The 24773-nt window shown below is 38.0% G+C and overlaps 1 protein-coding gene across 1 annotated transcript in view; it reads left to right on the top strand.

Moving 5' to 3' along the window:
* LOC146004866 (uncharacterized) overlaps nt 1-24773 on the top strand; it is a 337298-nt gene that overhangs the window by 184893 nt on the left and 127632 nt on the right. The gene's annotated exons all lie outside the window — the stretch shown is intronic.

Here is a 24773-nt window from a genome sequence, read left to right as displayed (position 1 = left end):
AAACAAACTGGAGGCAGGAGTGTCCGGAGGGAGGGGGTTGTGACACGAAGCTTGATGGTAATTATTGGAGGGGAAAACAATAATTGAGCTTTGATAATATAATACCAAAACGTTTAAACATATGTTTATACTATTTCTACGACTTCTACCTGACTTCACACAAATCTATGAATGTGTGGTTGATTTGAATTGTTAATAAAGTGCACTTTATGCACATATAGGCTAATCGGAACTGGAACTACAGTTTATAGTGTGATCCGAACCACTGTACTGTGTGCCAGGACCTCTTGGCAAAACGACAACGTTGCCACTACGCCATCGGAGAGGCCCCACGTGCTTGTGTGGTGTGTTGGAGCAGAGGATTACTTGCAAAATCAAACTAACAAATAACCAAGAGTACGGTTCGATACGATAAATGAAAGTGGAAAATTTGTTTTGTTTATTTTTATGTTTCAAAACATAAAGTGTCCTTACATTCCCTTCGACAATCTTTTAATTTCAACTTCGGCAATGGAGATTTGAAAGATGCGTGGATCCAGAAACTGCCTGTTTTCTTTTCTTCAGCTTTGGTTTCAAGTTTGGTCCTGAAAAATGGTTAACTCAGATTTGCGACCAGCCAATGGGATGGTCTGATTTCTCCGGCCCATTTCTTTCAAGAACTTTTAAGAAATAGTCGGGCTGTTTGTTTTGCTTTATATCCAGTGTAAACTCACTTTTCTCGGTGGCCACAAATCTTCGCTTACCTACAAACATTTGAATCATTTATTAAATCTGTTTGTAATTTTAAATTTCCTCTCCTTGCCTTCTTTCGTTTATTTTCGAATTAAACTTCCAATTTAACTTCCAGGTTATTAGTTCTTACTAGTGTTGCGCAATATATCGTCAATAAATTTTAGAACATCTATCGTGTCAGCGATATAACGTCACGATATTTGGCGACATATAAGGTGTCAGCGATATATAGTCACGACATTTGGCGATATTTATCATGAAGACGATATATCGCCTCGGCAGGCCCCCGTGGAGGACTGGTTAGCACATCGCGCTATGACACTAGGGGTACCGGACAAGGTACGGAGAATGCAATACGTATATGTATGTTAATGAGTTTCCTTGTATTATACCCCGCCCGAAACAAAGTTAAAGTACCTATACGTGTGATTGCAAGTACGTTTAGTTCCACGCCTACGCGCATTTGCGTATTATTAATGTAAGAAATGGTCGAACAGTTAACAATGTTTCCCAGTTTTCTTTGTTCAACAAATGTAAAAGAAAAATCATGCTAAAACGCTTTTGCAAGTCAGTTGAAATACAGATGTCTGAAAGATAATGCAATCAACCATGGCCAGTATTAATGGAAGGACTATTATGCCTACTCATTTTATACAGGCACACTTTGTGCTTGGGGGAAGTGGGTGGTCAGACGAGACATTTCCTACATCTCCCAAATAAATCAAGATTACATTCTGAGCTCCCAGCAGCCAGTTACGGTTAACAACTTTTTACTCTAGTAGAAATTTTAGACTAAATATTTGGTCAAAATTGCCGGTTTTCCCCTCAATTTTGCAAAAAAATATTTCTTGCTTGCTTCGATTGTAATATAAACGTTTCTACACGTCACATTATTTAGAAATAATTAGCGACCTATTCAATTAAAATGTTCCCTACATAGCTATTTCTATTTTGTTTATTTTTCGCCGCTGGTCTATTTCGTGGATGAATCGAGACAATGAAGTGGAATGATAAAATTATGAAGGTACAAACACGATGTTCATGACTCCATATTATCGCGTTTATTCTTTAGATTTAGCTAAACTTTGCGGAAAATTGTGAAAAAGTATTAACGCAATCTTTCAAACCAGAATTTTAATAATTGTTTGAGACCTTCAAGATTGGCCCATGTAAGCAATTGGATCTCCGACGCTGTGCTTCTTGCTTGAGTGCGAGGGGACGTTAAGGGAGGGGAGGGGTGGATGACGCCGTTCGTGGCTGATTTTAGGATTGCCGCTTGAAAGTACGGACAGAAGTGAGACTATGCCATTCCTGTTTTCTCTGCTTTCAGGGCATATGGCCTGAGAGCGAATGATTGTCTACAGTCGGATTAAACATTATGGAGACTCGAGTTTGAACTCCAATTAAAAATTAACCAGTAGAGCTACGTATTTAAATTTCGTCCCGATTGGACCACAAGTTTTTTAATTACAGAATCTCAAAGAGAGCATAGTTTGAAAAACAACAAAAAAGCTGCATTTTTTTGTTCTCACGACGATAGGAAATTGAAAGCATACTTGAAAAAAAATTAGTTTTTTTTAGCTTAAATCAGAATTCAATAAGTTAAGTGGTTAATTTTTAATTTGGGTGCAAACTCCAGTAGCCATAATTTTTAATTGGAGAGTAGTTCGGCAGAATCTTTCTTTATTGCTTCCTTTATGGCGTGTGTTTGTGCGAGAGATCGTGATGACCTACATATAAAGAGATATCGCTGTTCGTTAACAGCATGTAAACCAATCGCCTGTTCTCTGTCACCTTAGCACATTTTAAGTCTAAGCACCTTTCAACTCATTCAGCAAAGTGTCATGATGTTTTAACTTGATTAAATAGCAAGTATTAATATACTAATTAGTTTCATAATTTAAATGAATAATAGCAATATGGGCACACACAATACGTACGCAAAATTCAGAATTATTTAATAAAAGGTGTTCCAAATCGGGTGCACTTCAAGAATTCAATCTTTCATCATAATTATTTTCTTTCTTTCACTTTCCGGTCTCGGAATAGAGTCTTGGGGCACGGGCCCCTCCTCTCGCAGTGTGGTGTGTGCGAAGTCACCTATACCACTAACATTGCGTATATTTTTCGGGTGAAGACAGCATAGAATTGTTGCAGTAATCAGGTTACCTTATCATATTATGACCTATAACTCCACAGTCCACACTCCCATGATATTCAGTCATGGTGCAATGCACAGGGAACAGCTGTACCTTTACTGCGTTCTTTCCATGTAACCTCTATTCGTGCTGAAAGTGTTCGTGTTTAATTATTTTCGCATTTTTTCTACTCATGGTTGTTCATTAATTTTGGTATCGTTTCATTCTGCTTTTCTTTCAAAATTAATTGAACTCCATACACTGACATGGTGTCATTCAATGAAAAACTGCTTGGCAAACCTTGGCTTTCCCAGGGAAGTTGAAGTTTCACCAATCTGCTTAGTTAGCGTCGACAGATTTCCTCCAGGGGCAAAAAGTCTCGTCTCACACATAAAGATCGATATTTAAGATTTCTAGGGGATCGAAAGCACATTACACCGAAAAAGACTTGATTCAGTTAACATGCATTTATTATTATTATTAGACGTATAACATATAGCGAATACATTACATTCAGTTAGAGAAGTTGTACAGTGAATATTGTTTAAAATTTGTGCATTCAGAGAGTCGTAGGTTGAGAATTGTATGCCAAAGAGAACAACACAATTCGACACACCCTTTACACATCATTAAACTTTTGCTTCTGTCGAAAGTATTATTTTAGAACATATATACTCTATATGAAGAAAAGCTCTCATTGTGAGCCGAGCGAGGAAATTCTCTTTACTCAATTTAGGGTTAAAATGGACAATTTAGACCGGTTTGTTAGTATAAAAAAATATGTACGTGAAATTATCCAATATTTGAAGGCATAGACAACATTTCCAGCTCCCTAGCCTCCCCCTTCCCTGCATTGAGGGAGCTGCTTCTATGCTACTGGTCACCGGTGAAACCTACTTTGTTCCATTTTATGTCTTATAGTATTTGTACAGTTATAAGCCCACGAAATGATCCCCTGTTTAAAAGGGAAGTTGGGGGGGAAGGGTGATGGACTGCGAGATTCATTTGTGGAGTTTATGGACAATACGAAGCTTTGTCGTCTGCCAGACCAGTGTTGTTTAGAAGCCATTTGTATTTGATATTTATTTTACGTCGCTTTTCTTCCACTTTTGACTATTCACGACGATGGATCATGATTATGCTAAATGGATGAAATGGATGAAGAGACACTCACAAAACAGCCTCGTCCAGGCTGACGGGACTCGAACTCGGAGTGTACGGTCACTCAACGCACTCGTCCACAGAGTCGAACCTTTAGAAGTGGGGAAATTAATCTTTTCACACCATATTTCTCAGGAAATTACGTTACGACTATGCGTCAATCAATGATTGAAAATATGAATATATTTTAACTGACATTAAAAGTGTTGTTGAAAAGCCGTAATTTATTTCTATAAAAATATGTTTCAAAATATGGATATTGGTGTAAGAATATAATTTAATCGGTAGGTTTTTATAACTACAATTCGTATATAGTTTAAAACTTTGTTGAAGAGTTTCTTTCATTTTCTAAGATTAATCTTTCATATTAATATGATACTTTTGGAGGTTAAGGCTTTAATTTTCAAACCTAAAATTCCCAATCGGTTGTTCGGCGTAGCTATAGGGTAAAAAACAGAACACTGAGCGGCGCATAATATGTTGACGCATTACGGTAACGTTGCGCCATTTGGGACGCACTACTGTACTTTCTGTGACGTCACCTGTGCTGTTTGGGTCCGTGACATCGATACAAAGAGATAACGGCCAAAGAAATTCAAGGCGGTAGAAAAACAAAATCACCAAGAAGAGCTTGAAAAGTAATGCATGCACATAAAACAGCACATAAAAATTCGGAAGGAAAAATTTAAATAGTTTATTTTTGTTTTCAGCCACTGCCAACTGCCATACATAATCATCCTCTGTGGGGTTTGCGTTATATGTTTCTGATCGTCCCTTCTCCACTTCTAACATTCATTTGCATCCTCGCAATTAGCCAGAAATGGTAGAAATCCGACGCTAAATAAACTAAATGAACTAACAATAAAATGCTCTCAGTGTAGCATAAACTGCATAAAATATATGTGACGCTTCGAAAGGTGGTAGTTTAAATTTAGTAATCCCCTTCCCATGTCTTGCATTGCCTCGAATGCAAGTATTCCTTACGTTGCTCAAGTAACATTTTCCCCTAGGATAGTGAAATGATCCACATTAATGAAGTGACAGTAAAAATTTAACGTATAGCCTATTAATGTAGATCTGAGTCGCTTTTCTTTAGTTAATCGTTAATGACCATTAATGCTGGAATGCAGATATAAATGATGGAAGGAACACAATGGCATACCTTACTCATGATTCTAAATTAGAACTTCTGGCTTCGTAGCCACTCCTTCCTGGAGGCAGCAAGGTAAAAAAATGAACAAAATAAAGTGGATTTGATTAGATTATTATTATGTAGCTTCGCTTTTCTTACCCATTTTGGCTAGTCGAAACTATGGGGATGAGTAATGATACGATGAAATTTATGAAAAGCATCCACAAAGGAACACCGAAGTGTTAGCGATGTGCTAACCTTTCCGCCACGAAGGTTAGTTGCAATAGATTGACCGATTGATTTACTTTATTTTACTTCGCTTTGTGTGTCACTTTTGGCTAATTTTCGACAATGGGAATGATGATGATATGATGAAATTGATGACTGGACACTCACAAACATCTATGCTCAGGCCGAGATTCGAACCCTGAACCCCTGCCGACGTAGCACGATGTGCTAACCACTCAGCCATGGGGGCCGTTAGCAATAGAGTCGAATTTACTGAATGATTGATTGATTGATTTAGTTTATTTTACTTCGCGTTTTGTGCCTCTTGGCTAATTTGCGAAGATGGAGATGAGGGATGAAATGATGAAATTGATGAATGGGCATTTACAAACAACCAAGCCCGAGCGGGATTCGAACCCGGGACCCCTAGATAGCGGAACTAAGGAAGATAGAACACATACAACTGGATTTTAGTCACCCTCCAGGTTTATATTCCCCCCAACTCCCTCCATGTGTTTAGTGCTTCAGTGTGTTTATTGATTAGCGTGTTTAGTGTTGAGTATATTTACTAAGCACGCTAAGGAAGTTAACGCCTGGAGTGATGAAATTAAAAATATATAGTAACAATAAAATAATAATTAAATAACGACGGGGTAGGTAGTTTCTTGCCATGTGTAGTAGGCAACATTGGTTACAACAAGAAAAAATAAATTTCTGTACGGTACAAAGAGTTATTGAAAAAAAATCTTATTGTATCTCAACAAATCTATTCTGGAAGCTGGCCCTCAACGTATTCCGGAAAACGTTTATAAACCGTTGATGTCAGATACCTGGGCCTGGATGTATAAATATTGTATGTTGAAATCTCACCTATAAAGCACAGTTCTATTAATTATATATATATATATATATATATATATATATATATATATATATATATAATCCACTGTCGGTTTTATTTACTGTTTTGCTTTTGACGTCAGTCCACAAAAAGTTCATCTTCGAATCAATTTTGTATAACGCTACATGGTGCCTTGTACCGGGAGTTCCTTCTGATTATTTTTTGAGATAATTCATTTAACTTAAGAAATCTTGTTAATAATAAGTTGAGATAGGATTATTTGTGTGTAAGATATTTGTGTCCTACGTAAGAAAGTGAAAAAAAGCTTTACAGTTTGATCGGGTGAGCAGGCTCTTTCGTTGCAGCTGTACAGGATTAAGGGATTAGCGAGCTAGCGATAAGTAGGTCAGTGGTACAAACATGGTTCGAACGTCGAGCTCTCAGTCTCAGGACGAAGCAGCCGAAATAGGCTGGAATAAAATACTTGAATGCTGCGTCAAGGAACTTTGTTATGAGGGGGCAATAGAATGTAGTTTTTGTAAAAAGTGGTACCATAAATCATGCACGGGAATGAGCGAAGAAGAATTTACGAAATTTTAGTTGCATTTAGAAGATTTTTTTCCTTGAAGATATGCTGCGCACTGTCAGAAAAGCAAAATATCAAGGAGGAAATGTAAAATTACACAGGCTGTTCAAAAATTAACTGACGAAAATGAAGAGAGCGTTAGCCTCTCGACACGTTTGTTATTTATGAAGCAGAGTAGAGAAGAGGATAGGCAAGAGCAGCTTAAATTTAGAGAAGAGGATAGCTTTGGCTGCAAGTCGTTTCACTCTTCTGGCTTTAACTTTAGAAAGGTCCGACCATTAAATTCAAATTTCAAGACAGCAGGGGAGACATTATTTTCATTATTATAATGGTTGTCTCTATATTCTTAATTTTTTGAGGACGCATTTGGAGGTGTTCATGCACCACTGGCAACCCACGTGCGCACTCCTATGCCCTCACAAATCAGTTTTAATTTGCTTCATATGTAAAAGATGTTTTTTGAAATTGTGTTAATATCGGGTGTTTTATAGACCAAAAGAAAGTAAATTTATATATCTAGGCTATTTGTGCCTGGAGAAGTTAAAGGACGTCACGATTGTTAAATGTCGGTCGACTCATTATCTGAACACAATAAATTCTAGGTTCGAATTCCTATGTCAGTTTCATCTGTCTTACGTGGCAAATATATAATTAATTAGAGGCAGAGATATATATATAAGGAGACAGTAAACATATCATTTTGGGGGCAGGGGTAGTGACTGCATTTACGCACAGTATCGGCAGTATTAAAAAAAAAGGTCGGTAATTGCTTTGGTAATATATCAAAAGGTAAATAAAAGCAAGGGTTGTTATTCACTTTGTTGACTTCTGGTTAAATATTTTTTTACTATTTCGTCGTTAATTTTATCGGAAGAAAACATTCTTACACTCTGCAGAAGAGAAATCATCTATTAATTTCCGAATAATAATTAATCACCATTTTATATCATATGCATATCATTAACATTCTTCTGTTAAGTCTTGCATGTATCCTGCAACGAAATACGGACACCTGTCAAAATACTTCAACGCAACCAAAGCAGTGGGACGCCACGACTGTAGAAATGCATGTTCCAACGAAAGTCAGTGGCTCAACCGTTATCTGTTTCACGGCGCCTGGTGTTGTCTCGCCGAGAGCTCGAGTTTCGGTTTCGCTTGTAAGTGAGTGAACACTTATATACACAAGCAACAGTGGCGTCTGCATGGGGGCAACTAGTTGGGAATGCAGTACTCCCAATATGGTTCAAGTTTGCTGTACACCATTAGAGCCTCAGCGGCTGTTACCATTTGATGATATTCAGCCAACAACTTCCCCCACAATTGTTTGCGCGAAATCACACCCATTGCAATGATTCCGGCAAACGTTTCGGAGCGTGTTGCAAACACACTTTATAGGCATTACACCTACAGTGATTGTGGCAGTGATTGAAGGTGCAAATATAAGGATTATATTCTAAATGTAGTCCTGCATTTTGTTTAGTCTCTTAACAATGACCAGACTATCTAACAGAATATATAACACGATGTGTAGGGCCTCACACACCCTTCAATCACTGATAATTTGTAGGTGATGTGATGTGAACAAGAAAAAGCATTGATTCAATATTAACATATTATTTTGAGGTTTAGATAATAATAAAAAAAGTATTTCAGGTCGGCTCTGTGGCTGAATGGTTGGCGTACCGTGTCACAAACCTCGGGGTCCTAGGTTCGCATTCTGGAAAACCTTGACATGAAATTGTGTTTGTTCCAACAATCTGTTTCATCATTCATACTATCCTTCATGTTATATTATATATTTGCGATAGGAATCTTCAATTTGAGGAAGGCACAGTCATTTTCTACTGTTATCTACAGATTGATTTAACTAATTTCACTTCTCGCTTCTGTTTCATTTGGTCAATCGCTAAGATTAGGATGGAATTGATGTGAGGGCAATGACAAAAATGTTTGGACAGTACGCAACAAACAGACTGAATGTGAGTCTAGACGTCAATGCCCAAATTGTCTGCAAAATGCAGCCCATGCAGAGCGGGATAGTATATAGAATTTGGGCCCCTAGGCTATCTTTTCTTTCGGGTACTGTAGACATTTTTATTAATAATTTTGGTATCATGGTACTTTATTTTCACTAACTGCATGCTCTGTACTAATAACACTTGTAAAGTTCAAAACATTGATACAATATCGGTACATATTGTTTGTATGATCTAGGTGACGTTTGAAAATAGGTCATGGTGTAAGAACTTATTTAAGCACTAGATAGTCCTTCGTTCACGAAATAAGCAAGTAATAGGATTTGGCATGTTTTAATTTGCCATTATCACAACATTAAGAAATGTTAATAGTCCATGGTCTTCACTTCTGTCCCTTCAGTGTCTCATTTTTGTGTGGCCCTAGGTTATAGCCTAGGATAACTTAATGGCAACCTCCCCCCCCCTGAGTCCAGGACGTGGAAGAGAGGTTGACATTTAGGCTCTTGCAGGAAAGCCATTCATTACACCTCGCTCCTGTTATCGTTATTTAAGGAACCCTCTCCATTTTCAGCAGTATTCCCCACGCTTTCAGTGGCGTACTCACAAATGCAGTAAAGGGATTATGAGTTACTTCTTACCACTCCTAGATCATGCCATATTTTCCTAAATTTGACGTTTTTTTTAAGAAAGTTGAGCAAAAATAAGACTACCTAGCTCTAAAACTCCTTCTAAATACGCCACTGTTCTTAACTTTACAGCTGACATATCATAACACCCATCTATCACCCAGTAACAGAATTCACCTCCGATTAGCTTGAAACACAATAATAGGATGTTTTGTTAATATTTTCTCGCCAATCTTATATAAAATTAATCATCTCCATAACAGTTACGATGAAAAAACTCCGTGGCGAAACGGCCTTGAATAACAAAGGCCTGTTAAGTGGCTTTCTTATAAGTTGACACGTGGTCAGCACATCGAATCCCTTTGCCCCTGTAATCTTTATCCTCTATTTCACGTAGCTCCCCAATTGCCTTCAAGAAACCGAAATGTTCGGTAATGGAACCTGTGATCACGCTAAATTGAGTTCTAAGTCTACTTTATGCAAAGATGGGCTAATCGGTGCTGACCTATAATTAAAAGTGGTATGCGAACCACAACGTGCATAAGTCCAACAGTAAGGGAGCGGTCGGAGCGTGAGTGACGCATGCAGCTCTTTAGAATAGAATCCTTTCCTTGCGTTGTCAAAATGTTAAGCATTCTTGAACAGATGGTCGTCGCCTTTATTCAATGCTAAGCATTTGTATCATCATGAACCTTAGACATCGAAAGTAGAGATGTAATATTTATCGCTTTTGAAGCTTTTGACAACGAAGCACTGAAGGAAACTGGCAACACGGCGGTTCTCGGGTAAAAGCAATGCGGAGGAAGAGAGAGGAGAAAACAAATGACTGTCATTGACGGATCTACATATCTTGGGCCCATCTCAAAGCATTATTGAAGTTACCTTCAATGTAAAACACACATACTTGTGATAAGAAATGTCAAAACATTTCCTACTATTCAGTCTCTTCAGTGTATGTATGTTGTTTGTGTGTGTGTGTGTGTGTCTGGAATGATTCGATTTTGTTATTTAGCGTCGCTTTTCTATCACTCTGGCTAATCGCGACGATGAGGATGAGTGATGATAGGAAGAAATTAGGAAGTTGATGCAGGAACACTTACAAAGAACACCCATGTCCAGGGGGAGATGCGAACCGTAACCATTGGCTTCGTAAACTCTCTGCTAAGCACTCCGTGCGGAGATCGGAATATCTCTCGAGTTTTTTAATGTATAGTTTTAAGTTCACTTTTATGCACAGATCGGTTAAATGGGACACGACCTATAGTTTTAAAGTGAGATCCGAACCACTATGTGCCTCCACCGGGAATCGAACATGGTATACCTCTGGAGAGGGAAGTAGAATTGGAGAGGTAGAGTTTTGCAAAATCATGTGGAGATGAAACTTTTGATAAGTCACTTGTGAGAGATGTCTGGGGATACAATTCAGCTGGGAATGATGGACCAATATCTATTGCATAATATTTCTACATTTGCTCGCTTTTACTTTTAATTTGTCGAGATTTGGGTTGGCTATGCAGTGGTTGTTAGGTAACTACATCACGTTTGATGGTTCCCAATGTAAATAGTAATTTCGTTCTATCCACGGGATTTTCGCCCCTTGCTCCGCCTGTCTGTCACAATTGTTAATCATTCATTGGACAAACCATTCGTTAAATTAATATTACGCACGTTCTCTCCAAGAACCAAGTACGAAAGTTAACTTTTGCATTTTGAAGTCCCTCCCACCCTTTGTTTCACGCTACGGGTTAAGAATTTCAAATAAGACGTCCTTATGTTTCTTTTTTTAATTTTCTTTGTAGATACAAGATTTAAATAATAATAATAATAATAATAAAATAATGAATTTAAATAACTGGGAACAAAATATTGGATCACTGGTCAGTTTCCTGAGTAAACCGTCAAAGAAAAGCAAACGCTGTTATTAATTTCGTTGATTCATAGTTGATTGTTTGCTATCTTGTTGATGTTAATTTTAACGAATAATGAATCTGTAATAATCCCCACTTGAGGTGGGGTGTAAGGGGGGGCCTTCAACGTAGTACACCCAATTGTCAAGTAGTAAACCCTACACTACATTTTGCAGACGAACGAGGCTCTGACGACTGGCACTATGGCTAGTATAATTTTGTGTGTCTTGTCCTGTTTTTTGTCCTTGTGTGTGCTGAGTTCCACTTTGCAGCCTCAGCTTTTATCGAAAGCCAGAATTTTTTTGTAATTTAGTAACAAGACAGTGCAATAATGCTATTTTACTTATGGTAAGGAGCTGGACCCCGTATATTGCGACGGGTGCAAAATAGCCTAAGTGCTGACGCACCCGAAATTTTTAAATTCAAATTCAATATCACATGAGGTATGATTTTGTTACACCTTGCTTGTAGCCAGCAGCGAAAATTACGTACCAGTCAAAATAATTGAAAGCACTACTCTCGCAGCCTGGCAGGTGGAACACGGGAGTATAGATTACTGAAGCAGATAACATCCACTCCTGCAAGCAGCAGAACAGTTCTGCCGTTGAATTCTGTCGAGCTGAGACATTTGTACATCTTATCATGATGCAAGAAAGGACAAGTGCAAAAACATGCTTTTCTGGAATTCGAACCCTGAAACTTTAACCTTGCGTGCTACACGTAAACAATGACGGACTGCAAATAGAGAAACGCTCTTGTTTTAATTTTTAGTTGATGTTTGTTATGAGGGAAAGGGTATATGCAGCAGATCTTTGGAAACACTCATATAGTCTGCGGGTAATGATAATTCCATGTTAAAGCAAGGATCATATTAGTATTATATTCTGTGAAGTAAGGTAATTTTTTTCGGGTTAGTGTAGTACTTTTTTATTTGTCACCAAGTAACTTGGAGTTCTAAATTATTTGACTGGTAAAGTCCGTGAAAAAGAAACGAAACTAGTTGGAAAGTACGATTCCAAACGCGAGAGGGGAAGCAGGTAGAACACTCACCAAACCACCCTGTGACTTTAGCTTGCTAGGGTTCGCTTGCTGTGTTTATTACTGCTTTCTGTGTTGTGTTTGTGATGTCTCTTACAATTCGTAACAAACCGTTTCGAAGTGGAACAAAGAAAACTGTGACGCTTTGGTCCCTGTTGCACATTCTACAAACGCACTCGATACAATACAGAATGCCAAAAAACATTCAGTTACTACATTTTATTTATTGTGAATACTATTACTAGTGAATATTATCCTGATTACTGCTGTGTGCATTTGTGCTGATTATACGATTTACTAAGGAGACCAATTTAAGTGAATGGTCCAAAATAAAGTTCCTGGTTTACAAACAAGTTTATCTACTAATGTGACGTAATGAATACTTTCCTGATATGTTCCGTTTGCGTATATAGTAGTATATGGATGTTTTTTTTTTTCATTCTGTACCCTTACATAATTCGTAAACATCTCTACGTATTTTGGTGGTGATGTTACTACGTTTGAAATTTCATTGTTGTTTCCACAGCAGACAATTTTCACGAAACTCACTTCCTGAACATAGTTCCGTCACCCCTATTTTGCCAATGAACACGTCCAGTTGCGACTTGCACACGTCGCGAAAATTGGTTGCTATTGATAAGAACCTTAAATCTGTGATTGTCCCTTCATTAATTTCTGACATTCGTTTGCATCCTCGCAATTAGCCAGAAGTGGTAGAAATGCGACGTCAAATAAATTAAATCAACTAACAATAAGTACTTGTATAAAAACTAGTGCACAAAACATGTATGACGCTTCGAAAGATGGAATTTTGAATTTAGTAATCCTCTCTCAACAGTGGCGTAGCAACATATAGCGACGCCCTGGAAGAGATTAGAATGCGAGGCCCCCATCCAGTGGCGGAAATTAAGGGGAAATGGGGGGCGAGTAGTCTCTCCCCTCTTTTTTTCCACCTTTGCGCCAGCACTATGCTAAATCTTATCTACCAAGGGAAAGTAAACTGTCCTTGTAATTTTTGTTTTATAATCATTGATGCGTGTTTACAAGACATTTAATTTAGTCGAGACAGTCCATTCTTCCAAATCCCTGTCCCAATTTATTTCAAACTTAAGTCGTATTTACCAAAATGTTTCGAGTTTTATTTGTGTGGGTGGGGGGTTAACCCACATTTAGACATGGTCTTCATTTTAATAATGATTGCTAATGTATATATCATTTCATTTACAAATGTATTATTTTCTAACCATAGAATTTTCACGGCTGTTCAATGGTGCTGGTACAAGAACATTTCTAAAAAAATAAAATATTGTTAGTTTGCGGAAGACAGAAATATTCGAATACTTCTGAGAATTGAACGTAAACAATAAGCACCAAGCTGTACGCCTTGTGACAACTTTAGTCTGTAAGAGATTGCGTTGCTGAATGCTGATTGTCGGATAGGGGGGAGGGGGTTATCAGTGAGTTGATTTTTTCCCGATACTTTGGACCGTAACATTGCAACTCTACAATTCTACAACTAGGAAAGATAATAGTAGGCAATTTGTTCACCACCATTTTCATTCTCTCTTTACTCTACAACTTGTGTTGTTCTACGGGGTCATTAATTCTTTTCATGCGAAGTTTATGTTGACATCTGCGTTTCTATTTCAACCCATTATCATGACACTGTGGAAAACAGACTGAATAACAATTCAAAGGAGATGGACATATTGTTTTAACCGTTGGGTGTACACTTAGCACTGTATCTACGAGCTAGCACTAGCTCGTACAATAATACTACCATAACATTGGTGGTCACATCCTATACTCCCAACAGCATTTCGCCGACCAGGGTCGACCAACTGGACGGAGTTGTTAGCACAGCGCACTACGAAACCGTGGGTTACGGGTTCGAATCCAGGTTTGAGCATGGATGTTCTTTGCGAGTGTTCCTTGATCAATTTCATCATATCGTTACTCATCCTCATCATCGCGATCAGCCAAAAGTGTCAGAAAATCGACGTAAAATAGCCTAATTCAACAAATCCAACAGCATTTCGGATGTTCTCTTTTGTTCCACATTTTCGGATTTGTCTCCAATCACTTCAAAAATATCCTGGGTACAGGCCTGTTCTAGGAAGGAATGAAAAAACGCGAGCATTTAAATGCCTCACGCTTGCTTCGTGGCAGTTGGAGGTGTTTGTTGTTAACTTATTAAATTCGGGAGTGAAAGGTAAAGAGAAAGAAGAGAATACAAGACAACAGGCTTTTTATTCAATGAAAGAATAAATGGGTAAAAATGTCTAAGCAAGTTATCGTGAATTTTTGCTAACTGTTTCACGTGAGAAATACGACGATCATTTTTTACTTCTTTCGTGCCCCTTAGGCTTAAGACCTGCCTGCCTGTATGTTATGCTTCTGATTTGACGTATTCATTCAAATTATAACGTTTAATTAGAATTTAAAACCAGATAAATGATAAATAAATGTTTTAATAATATTTCCCACAAAAATAGCATTTTCCATGTCCCCCCCACTTCTGTTTATAACAGTTTTCGTTTCAAGCTCATTCGACGCGAGGCACCTTTACGCGCGAGGAGCCATGCGGTCGGGCACTTCCCTCACCCCTTGCTACACCACTGCCTCTTAATGCCTTGGGTTGCCTCGAAAGCGAATATTCTTCGCGTTGCTAAACTAACATTTTCCCCCCAGGATAGAGAAATGATCCACATCAATGAAGCGACAGAAGAATGCGACGTATATTTACGTTAATTTTAAGCGTTTTTCTACGTCGTAGGTTAATCGTTAATAAGAATTAATGGTGGAATTAGAACGAACACGATGATATATCCATTCCTCACCCAGGATTCAAAAGTAGGGCTTCTGGCTTTGTAGCTATTTCTTCATGGAGGCCAGAAGGTAACAAATGAATACATTGGATTAGATTATTTTTAGCGTCGGTTTTTTTCATTTTTGGCTAATCCAAACGACGAGGATGAGTAAGAATATGATGAAATTGATGAAGGGCACCGTCAAAGGAACACCCATGAGCAGGCCGGGATTCGAACCTGAAACCACGTATCGTCGTAACGCACTGTGTTAACCTTTCCTTCACGCAGGTGAGCTGCAATAGAGTCGAATCTACTGAATATGTTCGTTTTAAGGAGACTTCCCTTTATAATGCTTCATCAGAGCGTGGTTTTTGATCGATTGATTGATTGGAATTTTAAGTCCACTTTATGCACAGTAAGGCTAATCGGGACTGGGCCTACAGTTTAAAGTGGGATCCGAACCACTGTGCCATGTGCCTCCACCGCGTGTCGAACCCGCCACCCCTAGATTACATCAGAGCGTGGTGTTGATCATTCATGTCTCTTTCACTACGGCAGAGATCGAGAATGTGTGGGGCCATATCATTTGCTCGAATGGTGTCACGGCACGCTGCCATACACAGGGGAGAACACAGGCAGTCGCCACATATATTTTGATGGCATAAAATCCCTTCAAGTACATTTGCTTCTGTAACTTTGTAAATATTGTTATATAAACACCACACTGAGGGAAGGAATACGCTATCTTTCACTAAACCTGAATACTTTGTGACCATTTACTTAATTTCATTATTAATTATAAAGTGCAATCAAATACACGGCCATAAATTGTCAGGTTTAGAAACGGGAAGAGTATTTATGTCGTTTAAATTTTATTTTGCCATCTTGAAAGTAATGTTTACTGCAGTGGATTTAATATTTTCGTTAAGATCATAGAAGGCAAACATGTTGTTTGCAGGCATTATTTATCAAAAAGGAATGAAATCGATGTCTTCAACTCGAGCTTTTTCCCTCAAAGTTTTCTGGTGGGGAACATTATCAAATGTACATGTCATTGTTCTCTCGGTTGTTTTATGCATAAGATGGAGCAGTGGTAGCGTCGTTGCCTTGTAATCAAGCGATCCCGGGTTCGATAACCGGTGTAAGCTCATAGTGGTTCGGATCCCACTTTAAACTGTAGGTCCAGTCCCGATTAGCCTTATTGTGCATAAAGTGGACTTAAAACACCAAATCAATCAATCAATTATGTATAAGCAACTGCGTTATACGCATATAATAATGCGAATATCTCTGCGTAAGCATTTGTATGTTATCTTTTTACATTTGAACTATGAAGAAACACACGCAAACCGAAGTGACGAGCAGGACACAGTTCCTACTTTGTGAAAATAACGCAATGGAGAGATCAAGCGTAAGATACCGTGACAACAGACACAGGGGAAAAATGCGTGGTGAACTTACTACAAGCAAGGAAGCGATTGTTTTGCCCCTGCGACGTTGTCGGGTGAAGACTTTCCCCTCTCGTTTAGTCGCACGTTAAACAGAGCGAGCGAGGACAGAAGACGTCAAATACGTGTAGCATGCAACGTCGCAAAAATACATCACAGCTCTCTGTCCACGGTTTCGGCGCGGCTGCAGAGGCGAGAGTGAAAACTTCGCTTCACTTATCAGTGTTGCCAAACACGACTGTTAAAAAAAGAACTGCATTGAAATTAAATGTAGTTAAGGATTGCAATCAAGCCGTTAACTTTGAGAAGTATAAACGTTTGTCTTCGTGTTCTACGAATAGGGATCCTATGTTCGAATACCGTACGAGTCTTGGGATGCTTCCAGACCGAAGCGAGAAGCGACACGTGACACTTGGAAACAAACACTCAATAATATATGCTATGCTGCACAGGTAGTGTTACTTCAGTGAGAAACCCCTCGTTGCTCTTTGCTCGTCGCTTCGTCCCAATGGAACTTTCGTACCGAAGCGATAAATGGCTTTGGAAACAAAAATTCTTAAATAAATAAAACTTTCTAACAAATGTGATATGACAAACTACACGTGCCACTTGCATGTTTCACGCACTGGGGACGTTATCGTGTTACTTCGGTCTGGTGGTCATGCCTACGCATTGAATGCTTTCTTGCCGAGAGATTTTAAACCGAAACGACAGGCAACAAGTAGCAAACGACGGCTGCAAATGACACTGAAGTTCATACTGAAGTGACAAGCGAAAAGAAAGACAAGCCACTTAAGTCTTCAAGTAAGCATTCACTGTTAAAGCCGAACACCAGACCTAGGCGACCCAATTCAGGATATTGACAAACGGAAGTAACAGGCGAGACTTGCTTCTTCGTTTCGAAACGTGTCGCTTCTCGGCTTCCGCTTCTGAAAGTCATGGATGTCATGCAGCGTGTCGCCTTGGTCTGTTAGAGCATTTGAGAAAAACGCTTGCTTGTAGACAGAGGTATCGTGTCACTTGTCACTTCGATATGAACACCCCCTCCCTTTTGCTGGATCGCTTGTCGCCTTGGTCAGAAATCTCCATTCTTATTCTCATCATGCCCGAAAGGAGACAAGTAACGAGTTTCTACTGATAACATCTGATAACTCTACTCTTTGTTTCCTGGTAATGGAAGAAAATGAGCTTTACAAATGGATTTCTGTTTACCAGTATTATAGTAAAACCCAACTAATAATTTGTTATAGGCACATATAGAAGGGTCACATTTGGAGGAATAAATTCTATTGTAGCATTTTGTTTGATTGCAGGATTAAAGCCGACCCCCGTGGTGGAGTGGTTAACACATCGCGCTACGACACCAGGGTTCCCGAGTTCGAATCCCGGTCTGGGCGTGGATGTTGTGGGAGTCGATTCATCAATTTCATGATATCATCACTCATCCCCATCTTCGCAAATTAGCCAACAGTGGTACAAAAAAGCGAAGTAAAACAAAACAAATCAATTACAATTACACTTGGAGGGTTAGAAGATAATAGAAAAACAGATCTGGTTCCAAAGTTTTAAGTTGGCAACATTGACAGCTCGGAAGCAACAAGACGGCCAGGCGAGAGGGGAACCCCGTCGGCATTTGCACGTACCTTTCCTCGCCCCTCAACCCCCTGGGATGTTCGGTACCAATACATGCGAAATAGATCCAAGATTTTACACACCCACACTTCCTGGTCCCAAGAGATGCGATTAAACACCACACTTTTACACAGACATGAAGCTTCCAGAGCTGGCAGAGTTTAAAACACACGTTAACACACAAATCTAACAAATGGCGACTTTTTGGTACCTTCGAAATACTTCGCGTACATGTCGAAAGGGGTCTCAGGAGTCTCGCAATGGTCTTTTCTTTGTTGGGACCGGCAAAAAGTCCCAATAATTTTTTTGGTCCCATTAAGAGAGGTGTTTACACATACGCTGGTTCCTACAAGAATATATCTGCGTACTCACACACACACACACACACACACACAGCACACTGCTGAACCCAACTGATATTTTTTATTAAGTATAGAGTTTTGATTTGAACCCTGAGAAATTTTATATAAATACCAAAGCCAAAAATATTAACACACATACACACACACACACACACACTAAGTATACAAAACACACTGCTGAACCCAACTGATATTTTTTATTAAGCATAGAATTTTGATTTGAATCCCAAGAAATATATATAATAAACCAATAATAAAAATGCCAAATCAAAAATATTGTAATCAATGCAATAAGAATATATCCAGCCCCAATTGGGCTAAGCACCAAAGGAATTGTAATCCAGACAAATGTAGAACTCCCACAAAAATATGCCCTAAATGCCATAGAAAATATAGCATGGAATACTTCACATATAAACATAAAGATACTTGTTCTGCACAGCCATCAACATTGCCCCCACTACCATCTACATCTGGTCTGAAAAGGAAGCATGAAGCACCTGTTAATGCTAGACCGGCAAAGCAGCACGCTATGCACCACCATAGCAGTTTTAATGGCCAACTTAGGGATCACCGTTTTGTATCAGAGCCAAAATGTGACATTAAGAATTTTTTGAACAATATAAATCCTGATTTGCAGGCAATTCTAAATGCACAAAATGGCTCTTATAAGCTGTCCCTCAAATTGTTTACACAATATAAGAAATGGCACCAAATTTACACAGCCCCACATAACAGAAACTGTACCTGTATACTCAAATACAAATTCAGACAAAATAATAAGCAGTTTGATAGATCAATTGAATATTAAACACTCTGAATTTGCTGCAAAAGAATCAGGATGGAGCCTATGCGGAACTCCACACAAGTTATATATTAATATTTCTGAATTCAGCCCATTACAAGAATCTACATATTTGCCATTACCTGCCAATATTAAAAACAAACAAGCCGTGGTTAATATAAAAAATAGTGATGAGAAATGCTTTTTGTGGTGTATTTTAGCTGCTTTGTATCCAGTTTCAAGGCATCCTGAGCGAATAAGTTATTATAAACAGCATGAACATGATTTTGATGAAGCAATGGAGGGCTTAAAATATCCAATGTCTGTCCAGAATATTGATAAATTTGAAAAAAGGCCCGGGATATCAATGGTAAACAATTATCTAGTAATGTATTTAATTGTTCTACTGGCCGTGGCAATTGCTTGATAGCACCTCTCAGAATCAGTACATTTGATGATGATTCTGCTGTTCCGATTGATCTGCTCTTAATTGAAGGGGATGACACACACCATTACACTCTGATAAAAAATCTTGAAGCTTTAATTAGAACACAACTAGACAAATTTAATAGAATATTTAAGTTGTGCCGAAGATGTTTAACTGTATTTGATGGTAGAAAAATGGTGAATGGTGTTTGTGAACAGAATGCAGAAATTGCTAAAAACAAGTTAATTGAGCATCTGAAATACTGTGGTAACCATAAACCTGTTCATATGCTTATGCCTAACCCAAATGAAAATGCCAAATTCAAAAAAATTGAAGCCTTGTTGGAACACCCAGCATATATAGTCTGTGATTTTGAATCAAATCTCAAACCCCTTGCATTCTGCAGCCCAGATCCTGATGAACCTTCAATTACACCATACCAGTTACATGAACCTTCTAGTTTTTATTATGTTGTTGTACAGGATGGTGGTGTTAGTAAAGAATATTTATACATGAAAGCAGATGCCATCAAAGAATTTGCACATAGAATAGAAAATGAGTGCCATGACATAGCATCTAATGTCTTATTAAAATCAAAACCCATGTTGCCTTTAAGAAAAAATCAGATTGAAGATTTCAACAATGTAGAAAAATGCCCGGTATGTGATTCTGAATTTTCAGATACAAATATCAAGGTGAAACACCATTCTCATACAGATGGTAAATTCTTAATGGCCCTGTGTAATAGCTGTAATATTAAGATCCAGAGACCAAAATTTGTCCCTATATTTTGCCATGGTGCATCCAATTATGATTTTCATCATTTGATCAGGTACGAGGGGTTTGACAAGCAGAATTTAAATATTTTAGCTGAAAATAATGAAAAATATATTGCCATTAGCAAAATAATTAAAGTTAATGGTGTTCCTATTCACTTAAGATTTCTTGATTCCTACAGAATTCTGTCTGCTAGCCTGGCTACACTGGCCACTCAATTATCTGATGATCAATTCAAAATCACATGTGCTTTGTTTCCAAATCAGGACCTGAAATTAATTAGGCGGAAGGGTGTATATCCATATGATTATGTTACAGATTTTTCTAAATTTGATGAGTGTTCTCTGCCACCACAACAAGAGTTTTACAGCAAAATCAGAGCATCTGGAATCACTGATGATGATTATCACCATGCCCAGTTGATGTGGAACAATTTAAAATGCCAGACATTTGGTGATTATCACAAGGCTTATTTAAAACTTGATGTGACCCTCTTAGCTGATATACTTCAGGCATTTAGAAAATCTTCCATGCAAAATTATAAGCTGGATCCAATGTATTTTTACAGTGCTCCGGGCCTAGCATGGTCTGCAATATTTTTAAACACTAAAATGCAATTGGATCTGGTCCAGGATCAAGATATGTATCTGTTTATGGAACAATGTATAAGAGGAGGCATGGTGCAATGTTCTCAGAGATATGCCAGAGCAAATAACAAATATATTCCTGATTATGATCCAGCACTGCCATCAAATTATATACTGTATGTAGATGCCAACAGCCTCTATGGTTATGCTATGATGAAAAAACTGCCATATGCAGGGGTGGGTGGGTGGGTTGAAGATTTCAATATTGAAGATCTTAAGGATTTTGATGACAGTAATTATGGCCTGTTCTTAGAAGTTGATCTGACAATTCCAGATAATTTACACAACACATTTTCTGATCTGCCCCCAATTCCTGAGGTTGAGTGCTCACCTGGCTCTAAACAGAAGAAATTGATGACGACTCTAGAGCCGAAACCGGATTATGTCATATATTACAAAAACCTCCAGTTCCTGATGAATCAAGGTGTTCAAGTGACCAAAGTTGGAAAAGTTTTGAGGTTCAGGCACTCAAGATGGTTGAAGCCATATATTGATACAAACACAGAGCTTCGAACATCTGCAATGAGCCAATTTGATAAGACCTTGTTTAAATTGATGGTCAATTCAGTGTATGGCAAAACCATAGAAAATGTCAGAAAATATACTGATGTTAAATTAATTACTGACCCCAGCCGGAGCAAAAAATTGATAGCAAAGCCCAACTTCAATTACAGAAGAATTTATGATGAGAATATGGCACTTTTCAACATGAAAAAAACAAAGATTAAGTTTGATAAGCCTATTTATGTAGGGGCTGTGATATTGGAATTGGCCAAATTACACATGTTAAAATTGTATTATGATGTGTTGAAGCCTTTTTATAAGGATCGTGTAAAACTGATGTACATGGACACAGATAGTTTTGTTCTTGATATTCAAACAGAAGATGTTTATCAAGATATGTCACAGCCTGCATTGCTTGAATATTTTGATACCAGTGAACATTCAAAAATTCAACCCCACAACAAAAAGGTGCCTGGCAAGTTAAAAGATGAGACACTTGGTGATGTTATTGTGGCATTTGCTGGGTTAAGGGCCAAGATGTACAGCTTTGAAACATGTAGTGGTGTTGTTGCCAAAAGGCCAAGGGCATTGGCAAAGTAACTGTTGACAAAGAGCTTGAATTTGAAGATTATAAAAATTGCCTCAAATCATGTAGCACAATCAGAACATCAGAATCCAGAATTCAGAGTGTGGATCACTTGTTGACTAGCAATATTGTAAGAAAAGTGGCTCTGGACCCACATGATGATAAGAGATGCATTTTATCATGTGGCATACATACTCTACCATGGGGTCATTGTGATTTGAAAAGTGGTAATCAATGCCCAATTACAGAGCATGATTTGAAATAAATAAACATGCCTAAGAACTTATTTGGGTTAAAAAACAGGCTATTATGGACCTGCCAACACCACAACCCTCTTCTGATATAATATCTAAACTAAGTGCTTTGTTAATTATTCATCTGAACAGCATACTTACAGATGTTGATGATGAAACAGGTAAAACATTGTACATATTTAACAATAATTTAAATTATTACCAATTACCTGTAGGTGGTCAATTACAATTTATTACAACCCCCGAGGGAAATGTCAAGATTTCAGTAGGGAGAAATATTTATAGAATTAAGCACTCAAACATGATTTCTGGCACTGTATATACTGTTTCTGCTGGTGACTGCTTATATATTGAGGTCCCGGGATCATATGACAAGCTTATACCTTTTTTTATAGAATTAAGAATCAGATATTCAATAATAAATAACCACTAAAACAAAAATGCCCAATGATATATTTGGCCATACAAGTGATGAGATTCTGATGCTTGATGTCAGAGTCAAGAAATTAAGAAGTGATTTACAAGCTTTACAAACCACACTCAATGCCAGTCTTCAACTAGAAATTACAAATTTACAATCACAAAATTCTTAAAATTGACTCAGAACTCAAATTATTGCTTCAAAAATATACTGATTTGGCCACATTAGATAATTTTCAAAGTTTAGAAGAAGCTGTAGCAGCTCTTCAAGCCAAATTTAAAACCCAGGCCACCAATTCTGAGCAATTGAAACAACAATTGGAAGAGCAGATTAATAATGTCCAGGCACAGCTCCAAACAATTGTCAAAAGCATAAAATCACAAGAAGATTTTGATCTAGTGATTTCCACTCTAAAAGAACAGATTCAATCACTCCAAATACCTAATCTAGACCCCTTGAACAATGCCATAGCCGAGGTTAAAGAAAAAATTGAGACACTTGAAAATTTTATGAACAACTTGCCATCTTCAGATGCTTTGAGTGCAATAACTCGGAGTGTTGCCAACATTAAGCTGCAACTTGAAACATATGAAGATTTTGGAAAAATTCAAAGTACCATAACCCATCTTGAGGGTACAATAGCAGCAGTGCAAAGTGATTTGACAAATGTACAAGAATCTCTAGAATCCCGCCTGCCCGGTATTGTAGACACCCTTGTCAGTGTCCAGCAACAGATCACAAAACTTGAAAACCTCAACACTGAATCTGAGCTATCTCATTTTCATCACTTGATCGATGATATCCAAACAAAACTTGAAATTTTACAACAATCAACACCCACTCAGGCTGATATAGCCCTGCTCCAAAATGCTATGCAAAATGTGGCTGATGCTTCTGAATTAATGATGTGAAATTGGCACTTGAATCTTTGCAAAATACTGTATCAAATCTGCCTACATCACAGGAACTTAAAAATATAAAGAGGGCAGTGAATCGCATATTGAAATCAGAAGATATCAAGAATATCCAGACAGAGATCAAACAACTCACTCAGACAGTGGCCACTCTACCAACTAATCAACATATTAATGAACTGCATGCCTTGTTTGAGGATATCAGAAGACAAGTCCATGATCTTACTGCTCAAAATTCAAAATTGGCAGTTGTTGAAAATTTACAGCAAATTGTAGCTAATATCAAGCAACAGCTAGGGACCATGGAATCCAATCAAGCAAATGCTCTGTCTGTTTTTGCCACCCAGCTACAAGAAATTGTGCGACAATACAAGAAACTTGTTGTGGACATAAAAATCAAGCCAGGCCATGATGAAGTTGTTAGGACTATCAATGAGCACCTTGAATCTGTAACAAGTAGATTGCTTACAGCAGAAAAAGAAATAACCGGCATAATCGAGAATCCTAAACATACAATAATTCTTGAATTGTACAGTATCCCCAACAAAGAATATGATTCACCATTTACACCAGGTGGCAAAATATATATGCTGTCCCCTGCACAATTTTATTACCAGTTTTTTGTTGGGGGCACACTTAGACCAATCAAGATCAAATATTGGCTTCAACCACAGGCACACCACTACCCCACCTTATCAATAACAAATGCTGACAACAAACCGAAAATCACCAGTGTAGAGTTAGAGGATTTTACAGATCCCAATACATTAGAAACATCTTAAGCTGAAGATGATGGCTCTCTGGAATTTCATATACAAATAGGAGACAAATTATATTTAGAA

Source organism: Lepisma saccharinum, chromosome 22 (assembly GCF_977018435.1).
Source record: "Lepisma saccharinum chromosome 22, izLepSacc3.1, whole genome shotgun sequence".
Taxonomy (NCBI): domain Eukaryota; kingdom Metazoa; phylum Arthropoda; class Insecta; order Zygentoma; family Lepismatidae; genus Lepisma; species Lepisma saccharinum.
This window is presented reverse-complemented; position numbering and strand designations above follow the sequence as displayed.